Source organism: Octodon degus, unplaced genomic scaffold, assembly GCF_000260255.1.
Source record: "Octodon degus isolate 3935 unplaced genomic scaffold, OctDeg1.0 scaffold00190, whole genome shotgun sequence".
Classification (NCBI taxonomy): Eukaryota; Metazoa; Chordata; class Mammalia; order Rodentia; family Octodontidae; genus Octodon; species Octodon degus.
In genome coordinates this window covers 2111474-2123316 of record NW_004524766.1, presented here as the reverse complement: position 1 = coordinate 2123316, position 11843 = coordinate 2111474, and positions in this window count along the sequence as shown.

Genomic DNA, 11843 nt, shown 5'->3' with positions numbered 1-11843 from the left:
GGAATGCCTATGAGATATTAAGGCTATTTCACATTTTTGTTGTTCTTGTTGGTTTTGTGAGACGAGGTTTCACTTTGTAGCTCAGGCTGGCCTTGAGTTTACAGTGATCCTCTTGCCTCAGCCTCCCGAGCGCTGGGATCACAGGTGTGTGCCATTTCCTTTAACATTAAAATATTTTTAAAGTATGAGTTCTTTGGCTACATTTTGCAAACATTTTTCTTTTTAATAGAAGGAACTCATGAAAGTTAGGAACCGCCTCAGCAAAAGCTGCACGTAGCGGGGTTCACTGCTTCCAGCAACTGTAGCTAGGATTGAACAAAAAAATCAGTTATCAGGAGAGAAACCGCCCTATTCACGGACTTCTCGCGAGACGTGAAGCAGGTTGTCCACCGGAAGGCCTGGACCTGACTCGAGCCTGAGGTGTGGGAATCCCAGCAACGCCTCTCAGAACCCGGATGTAGGAGTTCTCGCGGGTGACTGCGAGATTTGGACAGGCTAGTAGAAGGACACCGCGCGAGTCCTCCTCGCACTGCGGACTGTCCTCGAGGTGTTAGATGCAGGGTGTTCCTTTATGTTCTTTCCTGTGTTGAGCCAGTTTTTCCTTCACGCTTTGCTTTTCATTTTTCAAGTAAACTTTGTCTTTCCTTCTTGTTCATTTCGTTTGGTTCTTTGTTCGCAACCAGCAGCGCTGAAATCCAGCAACGGAAGGTGCTTCCCAGGCACGCGCAGCAATTCCAGCAACGCGGGACATTTAGGCGGCTGGGGGGGCCTTTCCGGCCGAGAACCCGACCTGCAGGAAGAGGACCCGTGTCCCGCAGCCCTGCGGCAGTGCTGACACGGCGCTCGGCCGGAGGGGACGGGCCAGATCCCCTGCGGGCTGCGCAGCTGTGCGTGCTTATCTCCACAGTCTGCCAGGCGCGCGGTGGGATGGCGCCTGCGGCGGGACACTGCGGAGAAGAGGCGTGCAGAAAAGCCGTCCTGGAGCTGGGCGTGGAAGCGGGAGGGTAGCTGCAGCTTAGAGGCCAGCAGGGGTTACATAGTTCAAAGCCTGCCCGAACTGCACTGTGAGAGACTGTCTCGCAAGATAAACTCATTGAAATAGAGTCGAGCAGGAAGCCGACAGCAGAGTGAGCTGGAGGAGAGAGGCCTGGGCGCCCCCCGCCCCCGCGGCCCAGTGTCGTTTCCAGGACGGTCACTGTGTCCCCTGAGAAGGGCTTTGCCCGGCCCCACCCTCCCCGTGAAGGAGGACCCGGGGGCGCTGTGGAAGATGCGCTCCGATGACCCAAGGAGTTGCTGGCTGCAACTCAAGAAACACAGCTGTGTGCCCCAAAACTGCCCTGAACGCAGGGTATGGTAGTGAAGGGTGCGTTTAGTCTCTTTCCTGCAGCGCATAATTTATAGTTGATTTCAAGCCCTTGTAACTAAGTCCTAAGAAATCTTTCAGAAAGAGATGCTTTTCTGAGTCTTGGTCATGACTCACCATTCCACAAATTGATTATTTATTCTAGGTGATCCTCCTGTCTCAGCCTCCCAAGAGCACATGGGTGCCATAGCACCCCGATTCAGTCACCCTAAACCCTACTGTGAGCACACAAGGCTTTGGGGGCTCATCCTGAAACGAAAGCACTTGTTCTGAAAAGGCAACGGCCCCTGCCCTCCAGCCCCCATCCTGTGTGTTCTACGGCGTGTTCACCCCCTGGCGTTACCCCGGATGCTTACACCACCTGGGGTTACATGGGCTTCTAGGTCCCCGGGCCCAGCCCTTGGGTACCGTGTGACACGCGCAGTCCTAGGTACTTGTAGCCCTGTGTGGGAGACAGCAGGCCACCGCTCCTGAATCACATATTAGGAAGAATAATATAAACTTTCTAAGAAAAATCAATAACGTGAATCAGCACGCTAAAAATGTAATGCTGCGGAGTAACAGCAGCTCTGAAAAAAAATCAAGACTTCCGCTTACTATTTATAGTGGACTCCTCTTCCAAGCACTCGGGAGGCTGAGGCAGGAAGATCACCTTGGCTTTGTGGCCAGCCTGAGCCACACAGCAAGACCTTGTTGTTAGCCTGGCAGTGCAGCTGGCACTGGTCATAGAGCCTGTGCACCGCGGTGGCCGTGAGGTCAGCCGACGGGATGCAGATATGGAGGCGAGGCCGTGCCCTGCTGGGCTCCGCAAGAGCTGGGGCCGAGGCCGCGTCCAAGCCCACCTGGCCTCCGCTGTGGGGGTTCCCCCAGGCCGTGGGCAGGGGCTCGGGCGGCATCGTTCTCCTGGGGTTCAGAGCGAGCACCGCCCAATCAGAGGCGTGGACCTGCTGGGCTTCGAGCGTCCTCAAAGCAGAGCAGAGTGCGCACGGGAAGTTCTTGCTGCTTGGGCTGCTCCGCTCCGCTCTTTTCTCTGGCTTCGCTGGCGGTGCTGGCTGCACCCGGCACTGTCACCTGCCTGCCGAGCGAGGAGAGGGCATTTTAAAACCAATCTGGGCCTGCAGTGCCGGCCCCGCCCCTGGGGCGCCCTGAGACAGCAATTGAGACTTGGCGTGGTGGCGCACGCCTGTAATCCCAGCTCTTGGGAGGCTGTAAGCAAGCAGATCATCACTACGAGTCCGATCTAGTAGTGCGACCCTGAATACCTTGTAAATAAACCCTTCCCTAAAATGCAAAAAATCAATCAATCAGTCAATCAATCTTAATCTGGGTCACACAACCTGCGCACACCTGTAAACCCAGCTTCTGGGAGCTGAGGGAAGAGACATTCAAGCCCAGCCCGCATAACTCAGCGACTTAGTGAGACCCTGAGTCAAAATAAAAATTAAAAAGGGCTGAGGAGGCAGCTCAGCGTGAAGGCTCAGGCTCAGCCCTCAGCACACGAAGCAAAGCGGCGTGAGGCTGCCCCCCCCGGGGGGGGGGCTCACAACAGTCCCTGGCTTCCCACAGCGGTGACAGCAGCATGCAGCCCTCTTCACTGTGTGCATCCACCTCTCCAGCTCTTTTCTCACACCACTGTTTTCTTTGACCTAATGCCAGCCACACTGGACTTTTCACATTCTCTCGAAAGCCCCAAATGCTTTATTTATTCTCTCTTCCTTTTTTTTTTTTTTTTTTTTTTTCTTCTTTTTACTTGAGACAAGCTCGTGCTACGCAGTTCAGGCTGACCTTGCACTCGAGTGACCCTCCTGCCTCAGCCTCTGGTGGGCTGAGATGAGAGGCATCAGCCACCACAGCTGGCTGGAGCTCCATTTTTAAATGCCACCTTCCTATAAATGAAAACATATTCGTCTCCTCCTCCCATACGGCTTTGTTGGTAGGTGCCTGCTCGCCAGAGTGAAAAGACTTGATTTGTACACTTTGTCACAGTGGTAGAGCATTTGCCCCAAATTCATGGGGCCCTGGCTTGGATGCCCCAGAACCACAGGAAAGGAGACAAAACAACAACAGCAAAAGGTTCTAAGTGTTAATATGAGGTCACTGGGTTGACAAAGGCAAGATTAGAATTATTTCTCATGGCCAAATAGAGCACATTGTTGGTGTGTTTCATACAAGGGGACGGTAGGCAAATGCAGAGAATGTTTAAGAATTGTTATTAGAGCAAAAGACTCATTGTAGTGAATGCCCTGAAAATCCTCCCCCTCGCTTCACGCATACTCGTCCTGTGGCTTTTTTGTTTTTTATTTTTTGGTGGTTACCCGGATGAGCTATTTCTCCGTTCCCATCCCATGGTTCTTGCTGTGAGCACCACACACACCGCCAAGGGCCAACCTTGCCAGACCAAATCGGTGGGGCTGCCCAGCCTGGATTTGCCCTCTGGAACAGAGACAAAATAAACCTTCTTTACACAGAAACAGCCTATCTAGTTTATAAACAATGCATTGCTAAGACACAGCCTTGTTCAGTGTTAACAGTCATGGCTATAGGTGGTAACTTATGCCTCAAGGGATAAAGCTGGACATACCCATAGCACCAGCACGTGGAAGGCTGAGGCAGGAAGATACTTGAGTTTGAGTCCAGCCTGGCTACATATCGAGACTGTCTCAAAAAACAAAAACAAACAGAAAAACTACAATCAAACTTTACTTTTGGTATTCCTAGGCAGAAATAGCAGCCAATATATGATTGGGCAAAATTACCATGCACACATTGATACTTAGAGTCATTTTATTTTTATTATGAAAGGAGAAAAATAAGTTTGTCTGGAAGATGACTCAAAACTTTTGAGATTTTACACAATGTTCCCAGCAACAAATATTTTGATAATCCTAAATTTAGAAAGAGCAATATCTTAAATTAAAATAAAATTAAAAATTTTAAGCGCAAGGACCTGGGTTCGATACCTGGTTCCACATGCTGTGCTGGCCCTGCACTGAATCAGCCACTGAAACTGGGCATGGTGACCCACACCTGTAATCCCAGCACTGGGGAGACTGAAACAGGAGGATGACTGTGAGTCTGAGCTGCATAGCCAGATCCTGTACTAAATATATATATAAATATATATATATATATATATAATATATATATATATATATATATATATTCTTTAAAAATGGCCATCAAGATAGCTCAGCGGACTAAACTCCTGCTTAGGCAAGCTCAGGGTCTGGGGTTCGATCCCTGGTACCATATATGCCCTGCTGGTCCCCTGCAGGACACACTGAGCCAGTGATGGAGTCCAGGCATGGTGGCAAATGCCCATAATCCCAGCTGCTGGGGAGGCTGAAAACAGGAGGATCACTAGGAGTCTGAACCCCGTAGTGAGACCCTGTAATCCCCCCCAAAAAAGATTTAAAAATTTTTTAAAGAGTGACATCTTAAAAATCTCCCCAGTGTTGTGCAACTCATTGCATTGCGCAGCATGCTTCTGGTTATGCAATCCGATGGACTGTGTTCTGGCAGGACACACAGGGGTACGGGGGAGCTTTTGCTGCCATCCCTGGGCGTGCCTGGAGGGAAGACATAGGGAGCGGCCTGTCACCCGTGCACGCGCGCGAACACACACAGGCTCGGGACGAGGACTGTGGACATCCGTGGCCACCCGGAGGGCGCAACACTGTCCCAGCCTGTGCTACCTCGGCCACTGGGCTTCTCTCAGTAGAGTGTGATGGCTTTAGGTAAGAAGATCTTCCACTTGCTGTCTGTGGGCATTTTATGTTTGTGTTCCTCTGAACTGTGTTTTTTACTTAATTTTGTTTGTTTGAGACAAGATTTCGCTGTGTGGTTCAGGCTGACCTTGGGTTCAGTGTGTAGCCCAGGCTGGCCTCAAATTCATGGCGATCCTCCTGCCTCAGCCTCCTGAGTACTGGGATTGTAGGCATTAGCCACCACACGCAGCCTAAATCATATTTTTTAAACTTCTTTTTTTTTTTTTTTAATGTATTTGATACATGGTCTCACTTCTCAGCTTGGACTCAGGAATCCTCCTGTTTTCAGCCTCCCCAGCACTGGGGTTACAGGTGTGTACCACCACACGCGGTCTCGGTGGCTGGCTCAAGGAGCCTGGGGACAGGGCCACTACACCATGTCATGCTGGGGATCAAACCCAGTCCCTGTGCTTGCCTAAGCAGGCGCTTAGTCTGCTGAGCTATTTCCTCTAGAAGAGTTAGCCGTGCCCTGAGGCACCGTGTACCCTTTTCCAGGCCCTTTTCCTCTCCAGGAGGATGATGCTGCCATGGTTTCCAGCTGTAGCACTGGTCCCCAACCTGCCCCAAACCAAGCCGCACACCCGGAGCTCTTGCTGGAGTACATGTGGGCTCCTGAGAACTGTCACTGCCCTGCCTCTGCCTCGGTAGTGGCCACGGGAAGTCCCTGAGGGCCAGGAGGGTGCTGAAGCCACAGTGATTTAAGTCTAAGCACACTGCCCCGTTCATCTGGCGGGTGGGGCAGCCAGGCCCAGCCCGCAGCCTGGGGATCCTATACCTCCTCCAGGCGGGCGGTGTCAGGCGGCCTGGATCGGAGGACACAGCCAGCGTCCACGGCGCTGCTCACCGCTGCTCACTGGCTCAGGGTGTGGGACGGCCAAGTATCCCCACATGCAGGAAGCACCCAGGCCTGTCGCTAAGAGCGGCGCTTCCGTGATGGATGGGCGAAGAAGCCACTAGCCATCATTCTTCATCCTTTAAGACAGCCGTGTTGCCTTCCTCTTCGATGCTGTCAATGGGGTGAGTTGTGTTGGTTGCCTTTCAAGACTTAGAGCAGCTTGCCCACCGTGGGCTGCTCACGAGTGTGGTGCCACGCACTCGCCCTACAGCCATCTGCATTTGTCAAGACCAAGAAGGAGCCGAGACGGGGCCCCCCCTCAGCCACAGTTTCCGGGCGCTGGCCAAAGACATGGGCTGCTGAGCGGGAGGCTGAGGTGTTGCAGCCCGGGGAGGGCAGGCCCGGGCTTGACCATTCCCGCCTTGCCCTCGAAGTGCACGGCACTGATGTGGACTGCACGCACAGCCGAGAGAAGCCCAGGCACACAGCTGCCTGGCCTGGCTCCGGAGCGGCCTTATCTTCCTGGACTGCAGAGCGAATAAGCCTGCCTCTGCTTTGGAGGGAAGCACTGTCTCATCTTAGGCCTCCTTGTTACACAAATATTTATTAAAGATGGCCAGAAGCAAAAGAGTCCCTGCCCCTGCTCGCAAAATATGCAGAGAGTTGGAAAACTCCTCCCGACGACACCAAACTCCACACCAGGTGCTCGCGGTGACCTGCGGACACCCAGCTCTGTGCATCCACCTTGCTCCTGCGTCTCTCGCCTCCTCCCTGAACATTTACCTTCTCCCAGGAAAGAGTTTTCTCTCACCTCGAGTGGCATTTTCTTTACTGCAGCTTTGCGGGGCACCCACGTGCTCAGCTTTTGTGAGCAATCAGGTATCATTGCTTCACCCTCATCCTTGAAAAACTATTTTCACTGAGGATGAATTCTAGGCCTTTTAGAGAGAAGATCTTGCTATGTAGTCCAGGTTGACCTCGAGCAGCAACCCTCCTGCCTCAGCCTCCCGAGTGCTCAGACGCAAGCCCCTTTTCCATAAGTCATTGCATGGTCTTCTGGCTTTGCTTGTTCCTTTTGCGGACTAATTGTTCAGCCCTAGTTTTTCTCCTTGAAACTGATCTCTTTCTTCTGGCTGATTATGAGGGTTGCCCTGTTGTTATTATTTACACCACTTTATTATGTGATAAACCTGAATGTGGACTTTTGAATTTACCCTCCTTAAGAATCACTGACACTCGGCTTATTGGTCTTTTAACTCAGTATGTTCTTAGCCATTATTTTTCTTTCTTTCTTTTTCTCTTTCTTTCTTTCTTTCTTTCTTTCTTTCTTTCTTTCTTTCTTTCTTTCTTTCTTTCTTTCTTTTTTTTTCAGAACCGGGGACTGAACTCAGGCCCTTGCTCTTGCCGGGGAAGTGTTTATTCTACTGAGCCATCTCCCCGGCCCTCTTTTTCTACATGCCTTTCCTGTATGCCTGTGTTTCTCTCCTGTCCTCTGCCTGGTGTTTGCTGTGATTTGTGATCCAGCCTGCACATTTCCTTCTGTGCTGCCATTGAGATCTCAGATTCTCTCTTCATTTGTGTTTAGTTGGTCCTTAGTCCATCTGCTGGGTTCTTGAAGTCAGTTACCACACTTTCTAGCTCTAGCTTTCTTATGTGGGACTTTTTAATGTATTCTGACCCATTCCGTAGATTGTCTTTTGCCTCTCAGAGTCTGTGCTTGAGGCACCCAATTTTCATCATCCTTGAGAGATTCTAAATTTATTTTTCATGAATTTCTGTCCTCCCATGGTCCTGGTTATCTTCTATTGTGTGCCAGAAGCTGTTTTAAAAAGCATTTGTTGCCAGAAAGATAGCCCAGCGGCATAAGTGCCTGCCTGGCAAGCACAAGGTCCCAAGTTCGCGCCCCAGGACCACACACACCAAAAAGCATTTGTTCTGAGAAAAGTTTGCTTTTGGGGTCTCTAGCAATCTGGAAACACTTCATACAATATCACTGATAAAAGCAACTTAGGCCAGGCGTGGTAGTGCACATCTGTAAACCCAGCCCTGAGGAGGCTGAGGCAGGAGGATCGCTGTGCACTTGAGGCCAGGATGGGGTGCTTGAGGCCCTCTCTCTCCAAAAAAAAAAAAAAAAAAAAAGAATTTGGAGCTGGAGCTGGAGATGGGTTTTGGTCACTGGGAGAGCCCCAGGCTTCCACATCACCCCTCCTCCTGGCCAGCTCCTTGGAGTGTCAAGGGACATGGATTGACTTAGCCCCACCCGAGGTAGTAGCAGGCTGCAGCCTCTGTCCCCCTGGCTCGGCAGACTGCCCAGAGCGTAGAGCCTGATCTAGTCGGCCATGTGCCCATTCAGCCACTTGCACGTGACCCCAGGGAAAAGTACCCGCAAGCATTGCGTGCAAGTCCTTGTACTTCTATTTCCTTCTACATTTTTACATATTTTTTTCCCTACTTTCTTTTGTTTTTGTTTTTTGAGACAGGAGTCTTGCTATGTAGTTCAGGCTGGCCTTGAACTCACTATGTGGTCTTGAACTTGTGCTATCTTGCTCTTGCCTCAGCCTCTCCAGTGCTGGAATTACAGGTGTGAGGCACCATGCCCTGCTGGGAAATGTTTGGAGTTAAAGTCTCTTTTTTTCTGGTCTAATTTCATGCCCTGCTCAGGGCTGAGGGCTCAGCACTTGTCCAGGGGCCCAGCCCCAGGCTCTATCCCCAGAACTGGGAGAAGAGAACGGAGGAAGGAAGCACGCACGAGCCCTCGCTGTATATTCCAGGCTGGCCCTGAGCTCACCGAGATCCTCCTGCCTCAGCCTCCAGGGAGCCCCAGGTTCACAGGCGTCACTACCACGCCATCCTGGTGCTGTGCAGGCGTCACTGACTCCTTACTCATTGTGCTGTTTTCGTTTCATTTTACAGATTCATGTCTTGCCAATCTAGCAGAAGACACAGTGGCCCTGGTCGCAGCCTGGCTCTGGCCCAGTGCTGTCCCCACACCTTGGCCACCGCATGCCTGGGGTCCCAGGGCTGCCCCACTGTGCCAGAAAGGTTGAACTTGAAGTCCTGAAGAATGGCAATTTTTGCTCTGTGTGACATCACATTTCTGTGATCCCAGCTTGCGGGAGGCTGAGACAAGGAGATCGCAAATCCGAGTTCGAGGTCTTCCAGGGCAGCTTAGCAAGATCTTGTCTCAAACTGAAAAGTGTCTGAGATATAAGTCAGTATGTGGGCTCTGGGTTTACTGCCGAGTAGCGCGCACACACACACACACACACACACACGCATGCACACACGCACACACCATGATAGCAATTCTCGTATCTATTTATCGCAGCTCAATTCATAGTAGCTAAGCTACAGAAATAGCCTAGGTGCAGATGAATAAAGAAAACATCAGGGGATAGGTGGGACCTCGTCCATGGTCCTGAAGAACCCCAAGCAGCCATCGAGGGTCAGGACATATGCTGTCTGCATGGCTCGGAGGTGCCCAGCTAACTGTCCACATTAATGTAGTCCTGTGCTGGGCATGGTAAAATCCCAGCAGTCAGGAGGCTGAGGCAGTAGGACCTCCAGTTGAAGACCAGCCTGGGTGTCTTAGGGAGACTCTCTCTCAAAATAACATGAAAAGGGCAGGGGTGTTGCACTAGCCCGGGACGTGTGGGACTCACCCCAGCGCCTCAGAGTTAGGACAGAGTTCATAAAGAAAGGTCACATACCTGCAAAGACTGCATGCCCTCCCGTAGGCATTCCAGTGACATAGTTTGTTTTGATTTCCTAAGAAAAATAACAGAGCCAGGACCAGCCAAATAGCTCAGTGGATTAAAGTGCCTGCAAGCAGGCACAGGAGCCGGGGGTTTGATCCTGCTGTGCCGGCCCCACTCCTGGGCTCACTGGAGAGATGTGAAATTTTCTTTATCAGAATTTCACACCCAGGGGTTCAATCCCAGGGGCTGCCATGCTGGCCCCGCCCCCGGGTCATGCTGAGATGGCAATTGAGACTGGGCGTGGTGGCGCGTGCCTGTAATCCCAGCTCTTGGGAGGCTGTAAACAGGCAGATCACTACAAGTCCTATCTAGTAGTGAGATCCTGAGCACCCTGTGGATCCTTCCCTAAAATACAAAAAAAAAAAAGAGAAAAATAACAAAGCCGATGTTTTTCTCTGGCAGCTTCTCATTTTTATTAGTACATCTTGCAGTGGATGAAAATTCTGTGTACCATGAGGAGCTGGCAGGTATGCATCGTACACCTAGACAAGGGGTTTGTGTTCTGTGGCTGGTCTGTAACCCACAAAGTCTTCCTGCCTCAGCCTCCAGGGTGCAGGACAGCAGAGGACAGTACTGTGAATGACAGAGCAAGAGGTCTCTTAGGTGACACCACTGATAAATCTGAGTTTTCTCTTGCCTAATCAATGCATGGAATACAGGGCGGGTGCTGGGCACCTCATTCTCTGCAGCTGGTGCTGCGTTTAGAAAAGATTGCATCCAAGCTGGGGACCTCAGGCACTCTGAGTGGCAGCTCAGCCCGACGACAGCTGTAGCCCTGGGTCCCCGGCAGCGTGGTCACTGTTTTCCACTGGCACAGGTCCCGGGGACAAGAAGGTTCTGTTCTCTGCTGCTCTCCAGCCACCTGTTGTCGCCAAGGGTGACAGATCTGGGGCAGGAAGCACAGGTTCCTGGCCAAGGCCAAGGTGAGCAGAATGTCACCTGGTGTCCCCATGGGAACCCAGAATCAGCGAGGAGAGCACTGTGACACTGTCCCGCTTGAGACGCTGTCAGATAAACCCAGGGGAACAAGAGAACGCAAGACAGCTGGTGTGGTGCACACACCTGCGATCTCAGCTCTTGGAAGGCTGAGGCAGGAGGATCCCTGTGAGCTGGAGGCCAGCCCGGGCTCCCTAGTAAGACCCTGCCTCAAAAGCACTGCAGCCTGAAAGCACTCGCTGGGCCCTGGGTGTAGAGCGACTGCTGGCTCCCTAGCACTAGACAGCGAGCTGCACGGGGGCCAGCGAGCCACAGGTCCTGAAAGGCGGATACCTTTGTCCTCTGCGCACTGGGCTGGGGTGCAGTGGGGCCGGAGTGCGCTGTGTCCCAGGCCCATGCTCACAGCCGAGAGAGGAGGAAAGCGGAACCGCTCTGGGGAAGCTTGGTTTCAGCAGGTTCCCTTCATCCAGGGTAAAGTGAACAGGCTTCATAGCGTGTGCTTATCAGCAAAGGTTTCTAAACCCAAAACGTATTTGTACATCTGTCGCTTGTGTTTGAGACAGGATCTGCCTTTGCAGCCTAGGCCTGCCTTGGATTAGTGGTGACCCCCGCCTCAGCCTCCAGAATGCTGGGAACTGCTGGTGTGTGGCATCACGCCCCGTTTGAGATTTTTGAATATCATGGATTTATTCCAATCCAAAAAACTCTGGTGATTTCTGTCTAGAGGGATTGCAACTTTGTAAGGAGAATGCCAAGACAGACGTAGCAATCTGGGGACTGACACCTCGGGGTAAAACCCATGCCAGAACGTGCGGACCTGAGAGTGAGTTCATTCACTCTTTTATTATTTCTATTTGTGTTTTTTGTAGTTCCAGGAATCAAACTCAGGACCTTGTACTTGCCAGGCAGGCGCTTTTGTGGCTGAGCTATATCCTGGGCCCCCATCCATTCAGTTTTTTGAGACAGAGTATCGCCATGTAGTTTAGGCTGGCCTTGGGCTCAGTATGTAGCCCATGCTGGCCTTCTTCTTCTTCTTTTTTTTTTTACTTTTATCTATGTGGTACAAGGCCTTACTATGCAGCTTGGATTCATAGTGATCCTCCTGTTTCAGCCTCCCTAGTGCTGGGATTACAGGCGTGCACCACCACGCCCAGTCTTAGTGGCCAGCTGGGTGCACCCAAGGG